General features: G+C 47.0%; 1 protein-coding gene across 5 annotated transcripts in view; it reads left to right on the forward strand.

The window, feature by feature from the left end:
* Positions 1 to 13581: 13581 nt before the first annotated feature.
* The window catches only part of DAB2 (DAB adaptor protein 2), a 48851-nt gene continuing 38045 nt past the window's right edge, over positions 13582 to 24387 (forward strand). The window contains exon 1 of one of the 5 annotated variants that reach the window (XM_036020187.1): positions 13582 to 13887. The gene's annotated coding sequence lies outside the window, so the exon portion shown is untranslated. Of the gene's footprint in view, positions 13888 to 17206; positions 17648 to 24387 lie in introns of those variants that run through there. The other 4 variants (XM_028523561.2, XM_036020189.1, XM_036020188.1 and 1 more) reach the window with 4 other exon arrangements.

The following is a 24387-nucleotide window of genomic DNA, read 5'->3' on the forward strand; positions in this document are numbered from 1 at the left end:
GAATTATCTGATAACATTTTTATGACAGGTCATAAAGAAGTCTTTTTTTAAAGAATTTATTTATTTATTTTAGAGAGGGAAGGGAGGGAGAAAGAGAGAGAAACATCAATGTGTGGTTGCTGGGGGTCATGGCCTACAACCCAGGCATGTACCCTGACTGGGAATCGAACCCGCGACACTTTGGTTCGCAGCCTGTGCTCAATCCACCGAGCTACGCCAGCCAGATCATAAAGAAGTCTTAATAAACATGAACCTGGCTAACTACACATTGAGGCTCCCCTAAAAAGTAAGATGATCTGTAACTCAGGGCCTTGTCAAATTATTTGCAAATACTTGACATGGTTAATTCTTCTTTTCAAACATAGGTGTGTAATTATAGCTTTCAACAATAGAAATAGTTTGTATGACATTTCTGTCATGATTGATTTCATCTCCCTTATCATGATGTACAATTGAACCATGTCACACTTAGAGATTAGTTGTTTGCCACAAAACACTAAGTAGTGGCTGTGCCAGTATTAGCCAGCAGGTCACCTAGTCCCAGCCCAGGGTACCCACTATTGGACTGGACAAAGTATCTCTCCTACTGAGGAATCTCAAACTTCAGCCTTCCTTATTTTGAATAAATTATCCAATGATTTGTGTCCTCATTAGCATTTGTATTCCTTACCTATTTCTATTATATTTTAAGAAAATCCATTCAGATAAATAACAAGTTCTTTTACTTACTTTTTAAGTTAACATAATGCTTTTATTGCTTTAGAAAAAAAAGTCCTTGAATTTTTTGTGTCCAGACTTACACGGTAATTCAGCCTAGAGATGATTCAATAACAGCGAATAGTGTGGATTCTTCAGAAAGATGATTTCAAATAACTCCCACACAATGAGTAAGTTTGCCACCTGATTCATGTCAGGTTTTACTTTCTAGTGTGCATAGTGCTTCCTTGCAACCCTACCTCTATTCCCTCACGTTGTTTTCTTTGCCCGGGTTGAAGGTCACATCTCTTCCTAGGAGCTTTGCTCAGGACGGCCACTGCGGTGGGCATTCCTCAGCTAAGAAGAACCAGATGGCCACAAAGAGACATTAATGTTCCTCTGCATGTCCTGTGGGCAATCCTTCTCTGCAAGGGACAAAATGTGCTGACTTGCCACTGAGTTTTACCCTAACCCAAACACAAAGGACAATTGTCCTCTCTCAATGGCAGGCACAACCCGGAAGATCCTACCTTTACATAGCTGAAGTCAACCTGTTTGGAGAACTAATTATTTGGAGAAAACCCTGAGTTGTACCAGGTATTATATGTAGTACTAAGGTAATTTTCTGACCCAATTAAAATACACAGGCAAAACAGTAATAAAGGCAGTATGGTTTTACATTAGGATGCTCAGAGATATTTGGAGATTAAAAAGAGTATGCATCTATCAAAAGATAATAATCAAAGGTAGCTAACTTCACAGCAGTTGTGATATGGAGACATTATAGATCATTTTAAAACGAACATCTCTATCCTCCTTCCTGCCTTCACCTTCATCAAGTGACTAAGAGGTCCTTCAGAGTAGTTGAAAGGTCACCCAGCAGGGTAATAAAAGTTAGAAGAACTGATGTGAGTCTTGGCACCCTCACCAGCAATCCGCATGCACTTGGACGAGTTCCCTGGCTTCTGCGAGACCCAACCTTATCACCTTTAAAATAGAGACAAGTGTCCTGGTCTGACTTGCAAGATGGATCTGAGGGTCAGATGAGAATACACTTGAGCATGTATTAAAGTTGCATGCAAAAAAATGCATAGTCAGCATCTTCTTTATAAGGTCACACTGAGTTCCACGTTCTGTCCCATTCTTTTTCCGCCCTCTGGCACAGGGGCCACTACCACCTGACCAACAGAAGAATAAGGAGGAGAAGTGAAGTCCCCTCACCCCCCGATACCTGCAGTACCTTCATAAGGTAGAATGGCCTCTTGTTGCAACATCCTGGTTACCAAAGATGTCCCTGAGGGAAAACCCCCTCGAAGCTTTGTGGATTAATGTATTTACTTTACGAAGCCAGGGAAGGAGAAACAGACTCTGGAATAACCCATCAGACAAACACATGACAGCAATGCAGGCCCCTTTCTGGGGCTCGGAGGCCAAACAGACTTTGCACCTATTTGTTCTCCTCACTCCTGCGGTGTGAAGCAGATAGGGGAGACAAGGTCCTTTTGCACATCATCTGACTCCAGCCTGAAATCAGTCACCCAGAGAAGAGGCACTCGGGAGCACGGAGGCACGAGAGAGGGGCCGGCCAGGCCTGGGCCTTCTGCTGAGGCCTGATGCTGGGCAGAGAGTTGTTGGTGTGGCCCCGGCCGTCATCCCAGGGAGCCCTGCTCCGGCACAGACGGAGGTCTGGGTCCCCTCTCGGGACGGGGCGGGCAGTTAGGGAGACAAAGCCAGTATCTCAGCCAAAGAGTACTTTGATATCCGAAGTCGAAATTCTGCATTTCTAAATGCTGAAAGGATATTGGTTTCTCTATAAAATAGTTTCACGTGGGAAGCTCTCTGCATTAAACCATGGAAATCCTAGAGTGTGAAGCTCTGGCTTATCTACAGTGCCCAACTGGTAACCCAGCAGTCACTGGCACGTGGAAAATGTTGAATGAATTAATGAATGAATGAATGAACGAATGAACAAATTCCATAGAACACCAAATGGCAGTAGTGATCTTTAACTTGTTTACTATGGAAACTATAAAATAGAAACGAAAACAGAGAATTGTATATCAAACCCCCATATAACCATCATTCTGCTTCAACAATCTCATTTTATCTATTTCAGTTGGAGAGACTGAGTACATTATGTTTTTAAAGATCCATGATTTCATAAAATTTCACCCATAAATACTTCACTTTGCATCTCTAATACATAAGAACAATCCGTGCACACACTTGATAAAACTAACAGTATCCTTAATATCTTCTAAGATCCCAGTATCTTTTCATGTTATTTTTTGGCATCATAATTCAAACAAGACACACAAAGGTGTATGTTTTCTTCATCTTCTAAGTCTCTGTAAATCCATGACGGTCTCACTGACTCATTCAACAAAACAGGCCACGTGTCCTGTAGAATGTGGACGTTCTGGATTTGGCTGACATCCTGGCGATGTCATTTAATTTGATCCTCTGCTTGTGTGTTTCCTGGGCACTGGTAAATACACCTGGAGGCGTGGTTAGAGCCAGTCTACTTCAAATGTGTTTTAGTGGATCTGCACTGGAGTAGAAACTATGCACAGCTATTTCCCGGAACTTGGGACAAGAGGGACAGTGGAAGAAGTTGGATAAGTGTCCCCTTGCTAAAGAAGGAAGGCCAGGCCTGCCAGGGTAAGCACTTCCAGTTTGGAAGAGTAGGTGAAAAGGAAAAGTTACATCACGTTTGGAGATGGTGATGACCAGGCTCTGTCAGGTGGGGATAGATGCCATCTCGTGTTCAGTGACATCACACAACACTTTGACGTAAGTCACGGTGGGAGTAGTTACCCCGTGCAAATCAGCAAGTGCTATCAATCAGAGCTTTCCTATTCAAAGACTCAGTTTACCAACATACAATTGCCTATAACTCAAACTCACTCACAGCAAAATGTAATGGGGGTGTGGTGTCAGATGGAGAGAGAAAGAGAGAGAAAACAGAGATTGTTATCAAATTCCTAGTTGTAGTTAGTGTCTAACATTAGTTTTAAAAACTGCCTCAAAATAGCCCTGGCTGGCATAGCTCAGTGGATTGAGTGTGGGCTGCGAACCAGGCATTGCAGGTTTGATTCCCAGTCAGGGCACATGCCTAGGTTGCAGGCCACGGCCCCCAGCAACCACACATTGATGTTTCTCTCTCTCTCTCTTTCTCTCTCTCTCTCTCTCTGTCTTTCTCTCTCTTTCCCCTTCCCTTCCCTCTCTAAAAATAAATAAATAAAATCTTAAAAGAAAACACAAACTGCCTCAAAATAGCAGAGAGTGTCCAGTTGACAGGTAAGCACATAGAAAGTTCATGGCAACACATTTTGCAGTTGGCCTCAGTGACGAGACTGTAGGACTTGAGCGTTTTCAGCAACAACTGCAGAGCCGGGCACTGGTTCCCCCTTCTCCCAAAGCCACACCTCGCCTCACCTTCGCAGATGGTGTTTCTTCAGCAAATATACTTCTGGCGAGCGCGCCTCCTCCATGGGATACCGAAGCCACGGCAATCCGGGCAGAGGCCCGATGCATAGGTTTCGGGAGCTCTGGCTCAGCTCCCAGCAGCAGCCAGTGATAAGGTTTCCTTCCCTGGGCTTGCCTGGCGGAATGCTCTGCCCCAGGAGAGAGATTGGGGTGGGGGTGGGGCACAGTCTGAACATTATTAGTCAAAGCAAGCGTGATGTCCTCACCACGGGAGAAAATCGGTGTAGCTCCACGGAGATGGACTGATTCCATCTGAAAGCCAGGAAGAAATTATTTAAGGATTATTGGTCATTTTGGATCACTCCTACAACTTGTATCATCCACCAATATTTCTTCTAAAAAACAGCAGTTAGCCCTGGCTGGCATAGCTCAGTGGATTGAGTGCAGGCTGTAAACCAAAGCATCGCAGGTTCGATTCCCAGCCAGGGCACATGCCTGGGTTGCAGGCCACGGCCCCCAGCAACCGCACATTGATGTTTCTCTCTCTCTCTCTCTCTCTCTCTCTCTCTCTCTCTCTCTCTCTCTCCCTCTCTCTCTCTCTCTCTCTCCCTCTCTCTCCCCCTCCCTGCCCTCTCTAAAAATAAATAAATAAAATCTTTAAAAAAATAAAAAAATAAAAAACAGCAGTTTATGTCTTGAACCAACACACACATTCCTGCTACCACCTCTACTTGTACCTAATCTCTCTTAAAACTTTTCTCAGAGAGACAGTCCTCTGTAGCGGTTCTTCATGGCCGACCTCTCATTTTCTCTTCTCCCTCTCACTGACCATTACCCAGGGAGGGCCAAGCCCAGGATAAGGTCGGGACAGAGCTGTCTCCTTATAGTCAACGTCTAGACACCAGATACCACCTGGAAAGAGTGCAAGAGTGCTGAGGTCATGATCAAAGCCAAAAAAAAGATGAATCACAATGAGGCCTTTGATTCAGGGAGGAGAACAGAGCAGGAGCGGGGGAGCCAAGCCCAGTGTGGGCTGGGGAAGGATGAGGAGCCCCCAGTGGTGCAGAGCGTCATGGGAACGCACCAGTGGACTGGGATCAGCATGCATTCCAGCACTGTGTTGTCCAGTCGGTCTTGTCATTGCTTTACAACATCCTAACGAGAGTCAGCGTGGCAGAGGGGTTAAGTCCCAGACCCCGGGAACAAGACCACCTGGGTCTGAGCTGGGCTCTGCCGTTGACTAGCGCTGGGAATGTAGTCAGTTTCCTCAGTTTCCTTATCGGTAAAGAGAGATAATAATAGGTGTCAGCTCACAGGATTGTTACGAGGATTCACTAAATGAAGAGCTATTAAGAGCTTTAGCAGAGCATTGTATGACATAAAGGCACAACAGTATGCACCCCCGCACCCTGCATGAAACCACACGGGAGAAATCACCAGCACTTCAGGAGCCTTTGTTCAGGTACCTCTCTTCCTTCTCTGCAAGGGAACCGCCTTCTTGAGTTTGTTACTTGCCATTCCCATTCATTTTTATATTCATTCATATAAACAGACGTATCTCTAAGCGATGGGAAAATTGCATTTTTCATATTTAAAACCATATGTCAATAGCATCATGCTTGATGCATGCCTCCGACATTTGTTCTGCCTTCTCAACTCATCCTCGTGGGTACAAGCAGTTCGCGGTCACACCTCCATGTCAACGCTATTGTTGCTGGGGTGTTACTGAGATATGTACGTGCCGTAATCTATGTTTCTGCTCTCGGTTAATGGACACTTGTGTGGCTTCTAAGCCTTCTTTGGCAGATGAGTTCTAATTTCTATATGCTGACTTAGAACTGAAATTTCTGACGTTTAAGGCATACTCATTTTCAAATTTGCTTTTAAAATTCAGTCTTTTAAGATGTTCCAACAAATTCACACGATCGTCAGCCCTCGACTATGTGCTAATTGCTACTGCAAGTCTTTGAGGCAGGTTAACAGATGAACTCCAAACACTGTGAAGGAAGCCCTATTGCTTCTCTCACTTCATAGAAGAGAAGGGCGGCAGTCTTCCTCAGCCCACACAACCGGTGCGCTATGGAGCTGGGCTTTGCCCCTGCGCACTGGTTCCGGGAGTGTGCCAGATGCAAAACAGGATATAGTAAACAGCTGAGCTATGCTGACCAAAAGGTATTGTAAGGTAGCTAAAAAGTGTCCATTGGAGGTGAGGCTTCATATGATCCAGCATGGCTTCGTCTCAACTGATTACATCTGCACTACATAGGTCTTACCTCCAAACAGACCCATGCTTAGGCTCCAGGGGGACGCGAATCTTGCAGGGACACTGTTCCACCCAGTAGGGGATCCCCTTCTGCCATCTATGGCCAAAGACGGGAGTCTGTTCTTTTAATTTTTGTCACTTGATTGTTTAAACTGTTTATTTTAAACTAAATTCTAGACTTAGAGATAAGACACAAAAGCAGTACAAGAGTTCGTGTATACATTTTCCCCAGCTCCCCTAGTGTTAACGGCTTCTGGAACCGAAGTGCAATGATGAAAATTAGGTAGTAATATTAATTAGGTAGTAATATTGAGCCAGAACTATTGATTCAATGACAGGCCTTATGCGAATTTGACCAGTGTCTCCTCTAATGTCCTTTTTCTATTCCAGGATTCAGTTCAGAATCCCACACGACATTTAGTCTTTGAGCTCCCTTAGTTCTTTACCTATGACAATTCTTCCATCTTTTATGACTTATGAGGAGCCCTGCTCAGGTCTTATGTGGAATGTCTATTGATCTGGATTTGTCTAATGTTTTCTCACGATTGGATGGAGCTTATGCAATCTGGGGCACAAATACCACAAAAAAAACGATGTTGTGCCTTTCTTGATGCGTCATACCGGGGGGATGTGATGTCTATGTGATATTTGCTGGTGGAGAGGAGTCTGATCTACTTTCCACATGACAAGCTTTTGGGTATTTGGAAGGAGCTCTGCTCTCCGTGGGCCTCCCCTCCCTCACCAGCCTCATATGCCCATGATGCCTCTTGCCCCGGCCACACACACTCAGTGGAGTCAGGCCTCATGGGTAGAGCCAGCCCCCAGTAGTTCTCAGTCGCCAGGACATTTCCCGCACGGCCCGCACGGCCCACACGGCTCTGCTGTGGACACCCTTCCATCTGTCAGGGTCTCTTGCAGGAAGGAGTATCTGTAGCAGATACTCTTTTCCAGGTGTAGACAGACCAATGCAGGATACTGGAGACCCCGAGAGCTGTCACTAACCGCTACAATTACGGTTGGGCCATGAGTGCGTGAGTGGTCTGTTCTAGGTCATTCCAGGAGAGCTGAGTCATAGTTTTAGCTCTGTCCCTACCTCTGTAAACAAAAGGAAGTCAAGGTTTCTGTGCTTACATTTCTAAACCATTAGAGAAATACTTGCCCTAACCTGTTTGACAATACTGTGGTGAGGGCTAATATCAGATTAGTGCAAAAGACTCCAATAAAATCCTCAGATAAAAACTGATAAGGAGCATTGAGCTCTAAACCCGTGCTACAGTGGACTTTAACCCTGTTTTGTGTCATGGGGTCCTTTGATAATCAATGAAATCTAGGGCGCACCTCCCCAGAAAATGCATATAAGCATGGGTACACACATGTTCACGAGCTTCTAAATCTCTAGGAAGTTAAATCACCCTGGGCTCCAGACACATTTTTTCTCCATTCTCTGCTGAAGAAACAATGTGCAGCCTGAGTGTCAAATGAGTTCAGCCAATACTATTCTTTTATCATCCACAAGTGGCGCTCCAGTTTGGAACGGAAGCTATTGATCCAGCCCAGGGACCCTCACACAAGCCGGGGCCATAGACGGAGCAGAGTGCAAATGATTTTGGATTGAATTGAGCGTCTGTGGGTGGTGAGGCACTTTTCTCAGCAACAGCAACAGATCTTCAAAGTAAAAGAGTCTTTTCCTTTGTGCCCGTTTTCTCACTTTCCGCCTTCTACCCCACTTGAATCTCCCCCTTTCAGTGCAAAGCCGCTGGTCTCTCTCCGGCAGGATGAAGCAGATCCGCTACAGTAATGCTCACTGATGTGTCAGAAAATCATGGTCCGGTGCTGCCCTACGCGAGGGGTCAGCCTTAGGAAAGTGCACTACTACCAAGGTAGCATAGGCGTCTGAGCACACAGATTACTAGTGACGGAGCTTCTGATACTGGTGGTGGCAACAAGTGGGACAAAAAGAGCTTTCTAGTAATAATGGAGTTTTTTGCATGATTTTTATATACTTTATAGTATTTACATAGCCTCGCACTTTACAAAGACCTCTGAGAAATATGAGTGTGCTTCCCACCAAAAGCCAAAACGGGAGGGGAAAGCCAGGAATGCCCATTGTATAGGGAAGGAAATGGGGCCATGAGGAATGAGGGGACTTGTCCTCTGTCTTACAGTGAGCAAGAGATGGAGCCGGGCCATTCACCTGGATCTGATCCCGAATCCCACTTTCTTTGCTGTATCATTAAGGCAATCCTGTACATAATATACAGTTTCAATTTCCCAATGGCCCCTTTGAGGCCAAGACGGAGTATCAGTTCAGGGATTAGTACAGGGTCGTCCCAGGAGTTGGGAGTCTTGTAATCTTCTCTTTTTCTGGGTAACCTTAAGTTGGGTGCAGGTTAGGGTTGACAATCTCTTCCACCTGGTCAAAAATGGGGGGGGGGACCTGTTGCTGCTCTAACCAATGGCACCCAGGAGCCAGGCCACGGAGGCTGCTGAGAGAAAGGCCAGGACCTGAGGTGATGCGCCCACTTCCTCCCTCCTAACCTCATGGTTCTCCCTCTCCGCACAGCTCTCATCCCCGAGCAGAGGAAAAACCGAGTGTCCCCTGACTGCAGGAGAAACGCAGCATTTCCAACCGTGTGGTCTCCAAGCTTCCAGCAGCCTAGTCCCTGGAGGTGCTGAGTAAAAGCACACGTTCCAGGGACTTCACACCCCGCCACCGGCCTGCCCTCACGCCTTTCCGGTCCAGGCCTCTGAGGCTGGGGCCCGTGTTTGCCCTTGCAGCGAGCGAGCTTGCGGGGCTGGCTGTGCTGAGCGCTGAAGTGTAAGAACCATTGCTCTGGAGACCGACTTAGAGCACGAGAATCACAGGTTCATTTTTGAATGAACGTGTTCATTTTTGATTCATTTTTGAATCACGTGTTCATTTCAAATTCATTTTTTAAAATAGTCATTTTCAAAAGCCCTTGTGGAAAACGCGACAATGAAAGTTACTTTATGAGACTTGACAGCTCTTCTTTTTTATCTTCAAGTCCTTCGGCACACTTAAAAAATTACACAAACGTGTGCGTATTTCATTTCACTTAGATGTGTAAATGTGATTGAGGTCTACATGCAGGCCATTTCAGTTTCTTCTTCCTTTGGGCACAGCGTTCTCCCCGCTTTCTCTCCCCCGTCTGCTCTGACCTCCATCGGGTCTCAGTGATTGCTATGGCAGCCCAGTCTCTACTCTCCCTGAGACTTGCGCACACCCAAACACGTGTGCTCGCAGCTACATGAGGTGTTGTGTGTATTCCATGTTACTAAAATCAAAGCATCGTTTACACTTTTCTGTATCTTGCTTTTCTCACTCAACAATACCTAATAAATATCCTTCCACATTACAAGGTTGAACTCCAATTTAGTCCTTTAAATGACTGAATACTATTTCACGCACAGATAAATCATAACTTACTCAATCATTCTCCTATTGACAAACGTTTGTTCCCAGGGTTCTGCTGCTATGGACAATGCAGCAATTAACATCTTTGTATTTTACGTATCTGTTTATTTCTAGGGGATAGATTTTATACATGGGATAGTGAACTACATGTGTTTGCTAAAATAATCATTAATATTAGTATTTTGCAGATTACTGTATATGCATTTTATTTTTAATAACTCTTTCCAGCTTACTTTCCAATAAGATAATATTTTAACCAGTAATTCATATGAGTATTCTTTTTTATTATTAGTATTTTTCATCCTCACCTGAGGACACACTTATTGATTTTTAGAGAAAGGGGAAAAGAGAGAGGGAGGGAGGTGGAGAAGGAAAAAGAGAGAGAGAAAGAGAGAGAGAGAGAGAGAGAGACATCAGTTGGTTGCTTCCCACATGCTCCCTGACCGGGACTCAAACCTGCAACCTATGTACATGCCCTGACTGGGAATCAAACCCACATTTTGGTGTATGGGACAGCACTCCAACCAACTAAACCACTTGGCCAGTACTGAATATTCTTTCTTCACTTTACTCTTCTCATTACAAAAAGTCATGTTGGTAAAAAAAAATGTATTTGATTATATAAACGCATCATATTGAATTTTTAAATGTTCTCCACTTTACACTATTTCTACTTTTCAAGTACCATTGAGTTTTACTAATATTTCATATCACAGGCACATATGAAGCATGGAGTTCTGAGATGCAAGAGAGGTGTAACCCAGAAAACAAACCAAAGCAACCTACAAAACAAAAACAAACTGCCTTCAAGGAGGCTACCCTCCCGATATCCTAAATTTTAGATTTTAAATAAATAGATAGATAGATAGATAGATAGATAGATAAATAGACAGGGAAAGGCCTCCAGTATTTGTCCTGCCTTGTCAAGAGTCAAATCTGGCAGAGCCAGTTTCTCTGTGTCTATAAATATGCAGGACCTACCAAGGTCAGAGAACATTTTCTGAGAACAATAGCTATTCTCTTCCTTTTTAAAGGACACCGAGGAGGTGGGAAAGAAAAGATGTGACCTTGCTAGCCCCACAGACTTCACCTTGTCCGAGGCGGGCAGCTGGAAGTGTCTGGCGAGGCACCGAGGTGCACAGTTCACCTGTGGCCACGTGCAGAGGGGCAGGGACAGTTCTGGGACATGGCAGGCTTCAAAATGGATGTTTCAGGGAGATGAGGCCAGTAGGGAAGGGGGAAGAAGAGGCTCTGTAGAGCAGGGAGAGAGAGAGAGCATGAGTTCTGGGAGCCACAGGGGGAAAAACCAGCTTCATTATGGAAGAAAAGACATACACACAGGATAGCTCGCACAGACAGAGTTGCTAGGGAAGCACATTCCAGGAAAATCTTAAGAGATTACTTTAATAATAAACCATGCATTCTTCAGCAAGCCATCACGGGATTAACTACCCCTTTCCTAGGCTGGGAATGCAGCCGTCAGTTTTATTTTTTTTTCCCTTCTCCCTCACAGGCAGGTTTTGTGCACGGGGAGGAGTCACTCGAGGACCCGAGTTTCCAGCGCTGCGTGGAATTGTCCTCACTTTAACTTTTCAAACGTTAATTTCGGTGGCAACAGGAAAAGACCACGGTTTAGGCAGAGTTAACGTCTGGGCGGATCAGGCTGTGGCTCGCAGCTGCAAGGGTGTTCGTTTGAGTCCTCCAGAGAAGCGAACAAGGTCGCTGGAACAGGGGACAGTGTGCCGCCAGGGACAAGCAGGGTTAAATGATTTTCAGGTTTTTTTTTCTTCAGGGAAGCAGGACACTGAAGTACTGCCAGAAGCAATATCAGAGCCTTAGAGAATAAAAATGCACTTCAAATAGAGTTCTCCACGGTCGACTCGTGAGATCTCTGTGTGAACTGACACACTGTCCCTTGGAAGCCGTCTGGGGGAGGGTGTGTGAGCCCGCTGCTGGTGAAAGCCCCATTTTCATCGCAGTCCTCCTGAAACTACAGCTCGTGGCAGATGAAATCATTTTCTTCCTCTGGCTCCTTAGGCAAATCCTGCCCCTTTGCCGGGCACAGCAAACACAAGCTAGCATTTCTCAGCAAGAGTGTATTTTTTTTTAATTCAAACAATAGGTTCGGGGGGCCACTTCTGAACTGAGAAAGTATTGCATATCGAGGATTAGTGGAGACCTAGAGACCTTTTTTTGTTTTTTCTCTTTTAATTGCCAAAGCCTTCCTTTGCCCGAAATCAGCCATCATTTCTGTCTTCAGCTACTTAGCCTATGAAGTACAACTGCCCCTTGGGGAAGCAAAGGGCTAAGCAGGTCCTAAGATGTGCTCGAATCTGCATACATGTTACAAATACCATCCTAAGACTAAAAAGTGTGTACACCTCTTGTTACTCACACGAAGTTCTTTTAAACAAACAGTGGCCAATGACCTCACAGGGATATTGAAAACGGTCGGGGAAAGCCTCCTTGCCCCGTGCACCCCCAGGTGCGAGGGCATGAGACAGGTGGCAGACACAGCAGGATCCAGGAGAGACAGGATGCCCATCCTCAGGGGGCTGGGCTGCCCTCTGGCCCTGTGACCCTGGCTGTTCCAAGCCTGACCTACTCGAGACCAGGGGCTGCCACTCACATTGAGCTGCCCCAAATTGCACAGCGGCTTTGCCCTCGGGGCCAGGCTTGGACCACAAAATACATCCCTGGTGTCCTGGGAGCCCCATGCTTCCAGAGGTAAAATGCAAACATGCTGTGCCTCGCTTACTCCGTCGAATCAATAACCCTTTCCCATCCAACTCACAATGTGGCACTTCCACGTATTTTAGGACACGTTCTGTCTGCATAAAAATAAAGGGAGCGGGGACATCGACGTGCTTGTCACAAGAATATTTTCGCCATTCTTAAAAAGCACCAAAGCTCCCGCGGGATGTTTTGCAAGTGCCCACGATTTTTAAATATGGAGAAAATGAACCCCCCACGTGTTAAGGTTCACCGAGGCACGGTGTGGCGTGCTTTCTGCCGCTCGGCATGCACGGCAGCGGTTTCGGATATTTTATTCCCCGTATTTCCCATTTTTCATAGAGATGTACGAAACGCCATGCAAATGAGTGTTGATAAAGCCCTGTTAGACGCCCACACAGGGATGCACACGCACTGCGGGGGAAGCCAGCGTGTAATTAATTAGCTGATATCGCATCTATAGCTGATTTAGACAGGTTCTATAGACACGAACATTTTTGTTTATATCGATTTCATAGAAAGAGGACTGTTTTTATATCTGTACACACGGGGTTCTATTTCATATGTAAATACAGTAGGTTTTAACATATAAACACAGAGTTAAGTGAACCCCCACGTGTAACCGAAGAGACCCCGATCCCTCCAGAGGAGGCAACCACAGGGCCGGCCCCGGCAACGGCAGATCTGAGCTGCAGATCTGAGCTGCGAGCTGCCTCTGGCCAGGAAAGTCAGGAGTGAAGGCAGCCCTTTGTTCCCCGAGACCCAGCGGGTTAGGGTGACTTCGTGCGCCACATCGCCGCAGCCGGCAATCCAGGAAGGAACTGGTGGGATGAAGGTCGGGGTCCCACCCCTTCCCCGAGGAGCTAGCTTCCCTCCCCTGTCCTCACTTGCACCCTCCCCGGTGCCCCCGGCTCCGGGCCAGCCCCGCGGGTCTGAGTCTGGGGTTTGGCCCGGCGCCCCTGCTGTCCCCTCCCCTCCGCGCCGTTCGCCTCCCTGCGATCGCCCCCCGCTGGCCGGGCTCGCGAGCCGGGCGCAGCCGTGTCCTGCGCGCGGGGGCACCCCGAGTTAATAAACAGTTAAGTTTGGAAGACTCAGCAGACACGTTGAGGGGGAGTTGCCGAGCCCGGGCAGCAAAAACATCCCGACGCATTCCTGGGGAGTCCTCAGCTGCCAGCATCTGATTACAACCATATCTCGCCGGGAGTGGCCCGCGGCGGAGGCTCCCGGGCCCGCGGCTATTTAAGCGCGGCCGCGCCGTGTGGGCTGCGCGGCTGCCTGGAGGCTCGGCGCGGGCGAGTCATGCTCGCTGCCCAGCGGCGCTAGCTAGCCTGTGAGTAGCTTCCCAACCCTTCTCCCCTCTGGCTCCATGGTTTGCGACCTCCTTCCCCCCTTTGCTTTTTTTCCCCCTCCTTTGGGGTGCAGCCGGGGGGGGGGGGGGGGACTGTTGGGGAATCTTTAGCCAGGAGGCGGCGGACTTTGGGACACCAGCGGTTGGGTGGTGGTGCGGCCTGACATCCCAGGAATGCCGCCCTGGAATGCATTTACCTTTGGGGTCGGGCTCCAGATGTCCGGCTTGTGACATTTCACAAGCGCCTCCCTTTTGTGTGTGTGCGCGCCCGCGTCCGTCTGCTCCTCGGGCAGCCCCGGCGGGGCTCCGGGGCGCCTGCCGGCCGCCTCGTTAACTCCTCCGAGGGTGTTTGTGTTTGCGGTGTGACCAAGGCTGGGGACCTGGTGTGTGTCCCGGAGAAGCGTTTTCCCGGTGACTGACAACGCAGGGCACGAAAACGCGAACTTTGTCTTTGCAATAAAAGAGTATCTGCCCAAGACACTGAACCAACTTGTTTTCAATCCACGCAGCCCAGAGCGGTTAAAGGGTGTTTGCCTGCTCGCCGTTAAGACGCGGCTGGAAGGATGAAGTGAGAATTGTAGAAAAAACGGGGGACAATGAATGGGTTAAAGCCGGGGAGCCCCAGTCAAAATAGCGGTTTCCAAAGCATAGAGCGGACTCTGTTGCTGGTCTCTGCCGTCCTTTCTTCCTGACTTAATTCTCAGCCGGGAATGCGGGTCCCCGGTCAGCTCCAGCAGGGAGCTGTTTGAGTCCAGAGGGAAATTTTACTAGATTAAAAACGCTTCAAGAATCTGGAGGTTATCTCCTCCCCAGCCACCCCCCACCCTCCACCTTTTCCTCTTGCTCTTTAGTTTGTGTTTGGAAGGAAGAGAGACACTCTGTAAAATGAGCAGAGCAGCAATAAGCTTCCAGACACATGGAAAAACTTAACAATTATGGAGGGGGGACTTCATGAATAGTAAATGTTGTTACTGCACTATAAAGTGACTTAATGAAAAAATTTCTGGCGCTAATCAGGCAAAGCAGGGGAGTGGGGGGAGAAGGGAGAAGACAGAGGTAACTCACACAGAAGGGATGGCCAAGCAGGAAAGAAAGCAGTTACCAAAAAAAAAAAAAAAAAAATGCCTTCAAGACATCTGATAAGGCTCTTGGAATGGCTTTGATGGGATGGATAACTGGCCTCCCTTGTAGGCTACAGGGTGACTCCCCGCACCAGAGCCTGAACCGGCTGCTGGGGAGGGAGGAACTAGAGGGGATGGGAGAGCCCAGCAGCCACCAAAGGGCTCGTCTCAGCTCCCTGTGCTGGCTCCACGCTGGTTTCTTACACCAGCAGCTGGGCCTGGAACTGGGCTGCGCTTCTCTGGGCCCCGTGCCCGCCCACCCCCAGGCGCCCACCCCAGGCTTGGTCTGTCCCCCGCTGAAGGGCAGATGAGGCTAATGACGCTGTAAGAAAGTGGAGGATTCACGAGTGTTTGGGACTGAGCTGTCCTCAGTCTTCGGAGAAGGACCGTGGCACACAACGCAGCACAACATAACACAACACAGAGTGTGCCCTGTGGACGGTCTGGAGACAGCACAAAGGAGACCTAGCGGTGTGTTCCGATGCACACTTCTGGGGCAGGTTTCTTCTTCTAAGTCCTTCGTCCGCTTCCTCCTAAAGCAGAACGGGTTATTTTTCCTGTTGTTGAATGACTTAACGTCTCCCTTCTTTTCCCTCCCACCACCATCTCCACCACTTCTTGTCCGATGACTTGCCCTAGAAACCGGTTCTTCCTAAGCTACGGCCTCCTCCACTGTAACATCCGACCAGAACACATAGATGGTAGAGATGGTAGGGGCCGTCTTCCACGTTTGAACAGGGACCCGTGTGAGGTTGCCACCCTGGGGATCTTGGACTCTGTCGGTCTGCACCTGAGGATCTGAGGAGAGAAGGGAGACACAGCCCTTGTTAAAAAGCCTTGCCTAATTTGTTAAAGACGATCTGGAGTCTGGATTTCCACTCAAGGGTTTTTATAGTTTTAGATTTAACTGAAAGTCCAAATTCTTATGCCTTCAGTTTATTCTTTGCCTTGCTCACAAGGTTGAAAGGATGTCAGTCACTTTGCTTGGACCAAAAGGAGTTGCTCTTAAGACACTTGTGGGCATGAAGGTGGTGGGACAGGGACCTCGGGAAGCTGCTGGCTAGCTGGTGGGGTGCTATTTGTTGCTGTGCTTGGTCACGCCTCGGTTAGCGGAAGATGAAGAGAGCAGGATAGACAGTGCCTTGCTGAGTGGCTCCTGCCGGCAGGAGGCTTTGTGGAGACGTGGACTCTTGGTGGCCCAGCAAGTACGGGACAGCTGCTCCGTCTCATGTCTGCAAGCTCAAGCACTCTACCGCCAGTATTTTTTACCGGGATAGGTTCGAAGGCTTCATGGGTGTCTCTTCCTCAGTCTCTCCTGACTCGAAGATTTCAGTAATGCTCTTCCTAAAGACAAAAAGCTCAGGTGCTGAACTACCTGAGAAGGCTGCACGGCAGCCTGGGCTCTCCAGGGGGTTCATTGCTCTCCTGGTCCTCAGAGCAAGCCTCCCCGAGGTGCAAGGCCTGAAAGCGCACCGCAGTGGTGGGGAAAGTTTCAGTCACTGACCTACCACACCAGGCTCCTACCCTGCAGACAGAACCAGATTGGCAACCTGACACACCTGAGTAGCAGGATGTGGTCGTTTGAAATTCTCCCCGGTGCTGCTGTGTCATTCTAAAGTCGAAGCGTGCCACGCAGCGGGTCAGGGGTGGGTAGGCAGGCCCGAATCCCACTGGGATGAAATAGCACCAGGTAGGTGTGTTTCAGGGAAGCCTAACTCACGGGAGCACTTCCTGACTCGATGGATTGTGTGGATCGGAAGGGAGACAGCCCAGCAAGTCTCTTCTCCCAAACACATGCTGACTTCTGCCGAGGGGAGCAAACGGCACTGAGTGTGGACCCAGAGGGCTGGCCCCTGCCAGTTTCTTCCTCCTGCCTAGCACAGTCAATTGCCTCGTAATTGAGCATGTGAGTTCTGGAGTCCCATGGCCTCCCCTGGCCTTGGTTCAAATCCCAGTTACAGCACAGCTGCTCACCTGACCTTGGGCAAATTGCATAACCCCTCTGCAAGCTTTCTTATCTGCAGAAAATAGTTGTATCTACCCCTAGGTTTGTTGGGAAGACTTAATCTAGCATGCTTAAAATGCTTCACTCTGTCAGGCTTAGAATTTGTTTTGTTTGGTTGTTTTTGCCCCTCCAGCAACTGAACTATGTTATCTTAGCAGGGACTGACAACAAAATGGAGAATTTCTTTGTCAGAATTGGACACAGCTTGTCTACCTGAAAGATGTTAATCATTCAAGCACTTAATATTAACGAAGCCGGTGTGTTTGCTGTGCTCACGCTAGAGCAGGCAGGGAGTTACCCTCTGTTCCCTGCCTGGAAGCCTGCAGTTCGGTTCGATCAAGCTGACCTCCTCTGGTCTCCCCGAAGCCTTCCCCACCCCCATCTAGCACTCCCTCCAGAGGGGGGCCAGCCCTTCCCCCTGAAGTCAGCACTATAGCTGAAGGAAGTGGGAAGGGAGGGACATCCGTGCTAAACTGAGAAACCAGGCTGTAAATAATATGTCTTCCAAGTGAAGGCAGCCCCGTACTCGTGTTGCCCACATCGCTGGGCAGGTTGCCATGGTTATTGCTCTTGCTGAGTCCTTCTCCTACCTTGGAAGGAAGCCTGGTACTGTACGGTAAGCAAAATCTGAATAAATTGCTTCCTGGTCTAAAAATGGAAGTTAGATGTTTATTAAGTGAGATGGAATCTTCCCTCTACCTACCTCGTCCTTTTCCTCTTCTTCTAAACTTGTTTGAATCCTACCACTTAATTGTCTAACCCTTCTCTAAGTCTTACATCATCAAGGTAGCGAAACATTAAGGCTTATGACATTTCAGGAGCATAAAAGCTATTGCCTCACTGTAGAAGCAGCCTGGCCATCTTCCTCTGCTACCATAATGTATCACTCAGGGCAAGAAACACTGAGCTGCCTTAAACTGCTAAGAATCCCGAGTGAGTGGAGCAAACTGAGTGTGTTCAGCTGTAGGGAAGTTACCAGGAGGCAGAATCATGAGGATTTGCACTTTGATTGACTTTTTTAAGTAACCACAGAGGAAAGGGAGCAGGGAGCACAGAAAGTAGCAATCCTGAAATATCTAGGTTTGAAACACTGCAACCTGGAAGGACTTAGGGTGATGGGCTTTAGGGATATGTGCTTTAAGGTTTTCTTTGGGTAAAAAGCTCCCCTAGTTCTCCCTAGCGATGTGGTGCCAAGTAGCACAATGAAATAGGCTTAGATCTTTATGTGACAGATAAACTGCCCTAAGTGCTCATTTAACAATCCAGTTAATTGACCCTTCAACATTGGACACATGGTTGGCACGGGGTGTGTTGCGCGGCTCCAGAACTCAGAGGTATCTAAGACAGTGGTTCTCAGAGTGTGGTCCGCAGACCAGCTACATCAGCGTCACTTGGGAACTTGTTAAAATTACAAATTCTTGGTTCCCATCCCAGAACCACTGAACCAAACTCTAGCGATAGGGTCCATCCAGCTGTATTTCAACAAACCCAACACATGATCTGAGAGTAGCTTTCACAATTCAGTTGTTTTATAATTCAGTTGTTCAGGGGAAGGCGTAGCAACGTATCTGAATTCCTACAGCCATGGAAATAATAAAGCAAAGCATTTAAAGAGAGCTCAGTGTAAGTGAATCTTGGGATGCGGGAGGATGAAAAAGCATAGACCTTGGCTTTTTTCCTACTACCTCAACAATTGCTTTCTTGGTCTTAGGAAGACCAGTGTAGCCCTTAGTTTTATCACTCACTTCCAAATCCTTTTCCCTCCTCTGAGGTTTTTTAAAGAGCATAATTCATCTCCATTTATTAGGAGACTGTTGCAGTTACTTCTTTAAAAAAAAGATTCCAGAAAACTAGATCATTACTCTTGAACCAGAGGGTTTTCTCTAGCCCATAAAAGTTTTTATTTTGTTTCTCATGCCGTGCCCAGAGTGCAGACCAAGGCCTCCCCATCATGGTGAATAAACCTACTGCATTTAGTTTTTATAGAGTTTTATGGTTTATGAAGTAATGTCCCATTCTCCCATTTGACTTTCACTTTAAATAATTTAAGATAGAAAAAAACATCGCCTTTTTTTTTTAGACCCCATTAAGATCAGTAGATAACAGCTTGCCTAAGGTCATATCATTAAGTGGTTGAGCCAGAATTCAAGCAGGAATCTTTATGATGTGAATCTTAGTGTTTATCGGAATATTTACTGAGTCCCTACTATGTGCTAGGCTGGCAGTGGAGGAACTTCCAGTGAGTTGAAATTGACAAGAAAATCTACATCCTGTGAAGCAAAGAATGTAGACTACGGGCCTGTCATTCCTTAGATACGCTACTCCGTGTCGCTGACCCTTAGTTGACTCACGCACCTTGCAAAACACTTCTAAGAATGACTGATATTCATCAGAGACTGATGCTTAGCGAAGATCACACCGTAGACCAGGAAACACAAGGATGGGATCTAGACGTAGGGAACTGGAAGTCTGGCTTTGAAGAGGCAGCAAAAGTTAGGGGCCACAATCAGGGGCTCTGAACTACGAATGACTGTGTTCACAACCCAGGTTGCAACTTAAGACAAGAGGTGTAACATCTGAGTTTCATTTTACTCATCAGTAAAATGAGTTGCCTCAAAATTCAAATGAGAAGAGTGGCCATTCAAAATACTTCTTCAGTGCTGCTGCGCCAGAAATATACCTTGCTCTCTCGCTACCAATGCTCTGCATAGCAGCTGAGCTGGCGTTAATAAATGGTCTTGCCCTCATTGTTTGTGAGCGTGAGACAAGGTAAAATCTAGACACGAACACGTGCAAGCTGATAATTAGAAGGCCGTCTTTCCTACCTATCTTGAAACAATTAAATGTAGGGGTCAGGCAGGAGGGTGTGGCAATGCTTGAATAAATGAGTGCAGGCACACGAGTGTTTGCTCTTAAGGTACTGCTCACATCTCACTCGGGCAGGACAGTTGAGTCCTCCTGAGGCCTGGAGTGAACCCATACGCAAATGTCTGGAAAGGGAAGGATAACGTTACTAAACAAACGTGCCCATATTGGATGCAGCTGCCCTCATTGTTCTAAACATTTCACCCAATAGTCTCACTTATTTTTCATATTTTAAGTGTCCTCTTAGGGGGCCAAGGCCTGTTCTAATCTTCTGTAATATCTCACACAGATACTAAAGTGCTTTTTGTTACCACGGAGTGCAGCAAAAATAAGCCGGGACTGTCTGAACCTTTGTCAGAGGGCTGGCATGGTGCTATGAAGAATGCTGAGCCAGTCTGGCCTTGGAGCACAAGGTTCATTGAGCCAGGAAACATAGAACTGACCTCCAGAGTAGAGGATCAGAAGTCAGAATGGTACACATAGTAGGTGTTCAACTATCTGTCGTTTAAAAGAAAGTCCCAGCTGTGCATCAGTTACATCCGCACTGGGGGTGGAGGTGTTATTTTTGTTCGGGGTTTCTTATTTTAACCTTTGCCTCTAGAGTCAATATCTTAAATGCAACCCCTATTTCTGAAGTGAAAAACAAACATGTACCTGATAGAACAGGTTCTTCCATCCTTAGCTGCTTGATAATAAGGAGATTTGGTATTGATTTCTGCCTGGACCAAGGGTCAACTATAGCTGAGGCTTTTTAGAAACCTACATGTACTTGAATTGCAATTTTATTCAGTGTCCAAGCTGTCTTCCGAGGATATCCTGATGCAGAGACGCTTGCCGAACTGCCTGATAACTTGTTATTTGGGATTTCGGATTGACCCAGCTGGTCTAATGTTCTCAATGGCTGAAAGCTGGTTGTAATTGGAAGTTGGATGGAAATATTTACCTAACACCTGCTCGCTGACACATAGATGTCGACAATGGCTGCCCATGAGAAATCTCAAGAAAATGACAACTACTCAACTAGCATATGGTTGTGTTAATAGTATAATCAAGTGTTACAGAATAGAGTCCAGAGGAAAAGGCAGACACCAGTGTGATAATGGACTTGGCCTTTAGAGGAATGGTGGAAGACAGGAGGAAAAATCCACTCTAAGGAGAAGCACATAAGCAAATGGGTGCCTAAAGAATTGGCAATCTGGCTTTGGCAACATAGATTGGAGGTTAAACGTTGGGCTCTAAGCTATAAATGACTGCGTTCACAACCAGTTTGGTCAAGAGCAAGTACACATGGCAGAGAGGTATCAGGCGAAGTCATTTGGCAAGGAGAGCTGGATGGCGCTGAGCCTCAGATACCAGGGCGAGAACCTGGATCTCTATTTGCGAAGCCACAGGTCTCCTTGTTCCATGAGGAAGAGAAAATGCTGACTCAGATGAATTCACCTGGCCACACTGGCAGGGTGGGCTCGAGTGGAGCTTTCTTAGCAGGCTAAAGAAAACCTGTCGTTCATGAAAAGTCAGCAATCAAAGTAGAGAAAAGTTTTGTTTCACTCAATAATAAGAACAAATGGAAAATATGTATTTCCTTCAATGTTTTGAGTGCACTGCCCTTTACTGGACTGTGTTGGGCTTTGGAAAGCAGGACAAATGATTCCCTGACCTCAAAACTGTGTTGTGTTGGGGAAAGAGTTGTCCCTGAATCAGAGCGTCACAAAAGGTGATGGCAGCTCCAGGGCAGTGGGGGTGCTGGTGGGAGCTCAGAGAAGACTTCCCTGAGACAGCGCACCTGGAGCGGGCTTTGAATGACAGGTAGGAATTCAAGTAGGTGAAGGTAGTCAGTATTACGGGTGTCATAGCGTAGGGAGGCAACATGAGAAACGATAGTGTGTGTGTGTGTGTGTGTATGTGTGTGTGTGTATGTGTGTGTGTGTGCAGACTAAATGTTCTTCTTCCATGCTCATGGAGAGGGACTTTGAATCTCAGGCTGACTGTGACTCTGGAATTGACTCCTGGCTCCTGGTTGGTACAAGGTCGGGAAGACCATGACGTCTGATAGGACGTCACGACAGTGACTCAGCCATCACTGTAGGTCAGGTGCAGCTAGAGTCTCTTACAACTTAGATTCTCATTGGGCCCTTTGGAGAAGATGGGGGAAGAATTTGTCCCACACATGTTTTCTTTACCACAAGTATTCTAACTAGATTCAGAACACTTACGTCACATGTCTAGAAAATATCTAAATAGCACTGTCATGTGAATTGGCTAATTGTGAGGGGCAACACGGTACAGCTTGTTTGGATGCAGGAACTTGGGGCAGCAAAGGGGCAGGACTGGGGAGGAATGCTAGAACTAAGAAAAAATTGATAAGGAGGAAGAAAGGTATGAAAATAAAGAGTAATTATGGAAACTCGAGGGTCAAAGTTTTGTCAGTTTCAGTAGATAAAATCTTAGCCACGTGCTAAGCTACAAATAACACTGTTGTGGATCTCTTAGGTATACTCATATTCAAAACAAGTCCTGTACTTCTATTTCCAGGTAGAATATGGAGATACAAATGTTCTCTTTTCTAGACAAGAACTCTCATAGAAGTAATGCATGCAACCGTGTCCCCTTCCTATCTCCTGCAGCCAACACTGGTGGAGGGCTTATTATTGGGGGGTGGTAACAAGGCCCATTTTCTGCGGGAGGCTCACGTTCACTAAGGGTTACCTGATATTCCCTTGCTAAAGCTGTTGTAACTAGCCAGTACTCCTAAAATAACCAAAGCCATGACAGCGTGGTGGGAGGGGACGGCGATCACATTTTCATCATATTGCTTTATTTAAATCTGTGGTGCCGTCGTTCGGCCTGATCCGAAAGTGACACTGTTGCCCTCTTGGAAGACCTGGCCGTTAAAACCGCCAGAGAACGTGGCTGGTGCTGGAGTAGGAAGGCTCACGCCATCTCTGGATCGCTTGCACGTCGGCGTGTGAAAACTGGATGCCAAAGGAGCATCATGCTTCCTTCTGGCGTTTATGAAAACAGCGTTGATTTAAACATACGGCTTTTAAGGTCACTTTGCCAGAAATATCACCAGTGTTCTTTCATAACCTAATGTATCATGAGACCCCTCCCCCCAATGGCTCCGTCGCACACACTCTTCCAGGTCACAACACGCTCATGAGAGACTCCCAGACATTAAATGCACATATCCCCCAGCTTGGGAATGTCTCACGGAAATGTCATAATTTTAAAACTGTCTGTTGAGGAGGGTCATTAAGCTCTTAAAACAAAAATTTGCATCTTTCCATGGTGGATATTATTAAGAAAGTGATTTATATAAAATTCCTTGAAGTACGCAGCACTCATTTTGACCTTATGAGACAAACATCTGCCCTAAAGCACGTCACCGTGACGACTGTTCCTGGCTTGTCCTCTCTCCCCTGCCTGCACTGTAAGCCCCTGAGAGCAAGGACCGTGTCCATCCTGTCACTGTGTATCCTGCAGAACAGAGCACTTGGCACACAGTAGGTGTTCACCCGACAGTCACCAGGTGGCCAGGTGAGTGACTGTCTCAAGCTACTCATTTGCAACATTAATTGTAAAGTTTTATTACAGAGTCAGCCAACATGGGCAACCTCAGCTTGCCTTATTATCTGTTGCTGTAAGCAAAACAGTTCTGAGTCCTTTTTGAAAAACCCTTAAGGGTATTTATAATGAGTAATATCCATGTGCTCCTCCAGTTTATATCTGCTCAGGGCCTGAGGAAGGCAGATAAGCTGTGGCTGAAATTCTCCAGATGGTGCGATGGTCTTTTCAAGTCCTCGGTCTGACTCCTACCGATGGAGTCCTCATCAGAGCACGTGCGTCTCTGGTCGCTCTGGTGTGGTCACCTGGCTAATAACTTCCACCTGATACTTCGTCCCTAGAGAACTCCTTATGTTCCTTCTGTTTCTCCCTTTTAAAAGATATTTGCTGAACTGTTTACTAAAGAACTAATAACAATGGAGAAAGATAGATGAAACCTTTGGCTCAATACTTGATCATTAAGGTCACCATTTTGACTTACTGCAATTTCCGCCCAAGTCAAAGAAACGTGGTTTTTTACTTTTGCGCATGCAGATGCATTGTAGGTGAAGATGTGGTGTCCATTGGGCTGTTTAAAGCCCTCACCTTAGGTTGACAACTGACTACTGTCTGCGCAGATGCCAGTGGTTGCACGGACACCAGCCTGGACACCAGCCGTAGACCTCACCCTGATCAACTTTCAAACTCCTGGCAGCAAAGAGTTTTTCCAAACCCTGGTTATCACTTACTTCAAAACTTACTGCTCATTTTTGAATATATCAACAGCTTTTCTCAGCGGCTTTGGGCAGGCAAGTACCAGTGGGCGATGTCTAAGGTGACAGTGCCCAAAGCTGCTGCGGGCAGCACCCTGCAGACCCTCAGACGAGCTAGCTTCGTGGGTTCTCTTCGCTGTGGAGTGTCATTTCATGTAGCTGAACCTAGAGCGTC

This window comes from Phyllostomus discolor, chromosome 3 (genome assembly GCF_004126475.2).
Source record: "Phyllostomus discolor isolate MPI-MPIP mPhyDis1 chromosome 3, mPhyDis1.pri.v3, whole genome shotgun sequence".
NCBI lineage: Eukaryota > Metazoa > Chordata > Mammalia > Chiroptera > Phyllostomidae > Phyllostomus > Phyllostomus discolor.